The following is a 402-nucleotide window of genomic DNA, read 5'->3' on the forward strand; positions in this document are numbered from 1 at the left end:
GCTGAGAGAGTTGGGGTTGTTCAGCCTGGAGAAGAGAAGGCTCCGGGGAGACCTTATTGTGGCCTTTCAATACTTAAAGGGAGCTTATGGGAAAGATGGGGACAGACTTTTTAGCCGGGCCTATTGTGATAGGACAAGGGATAATGGTTTTAAACTAAAAGAGGGCAGATTCAGACCAGATATAAGGAAGAAATTTTTTACGCTGAGGGTGGTGAAACACTGGCACAGGTTGCCCGGAGAGGTGGTAGATGCCCCATTCCTGGAAACATTCAAGGTCAGGTTGGATGGGCAACCTGATCTAGTTGAAGCTGTCCCTGCCCACGGCAGGGGGGTTGGACTAGATGACCTTTAGAGGTCCCTTCCAACCCAAATTACTCCTTGATTCTATGAAACAGCAAAGAG

Source organism: Pygoscelis adeliae, unplaced genomic scaffold, assembly GCF_000699105.1.
Source record: "Pygoscelis adeliae isolate BGI_AS28 unplaced genomic scaffold, ASM69910v1 Scaffold242, whole genome shotgun sequence".
Taxonomy (NCBI): Eukaryota; Metazoa; Chordata; class Aves; order Sphenisciformes; family Spheniscidae; genus Pygoscelis; species Pygoscelis adeliae.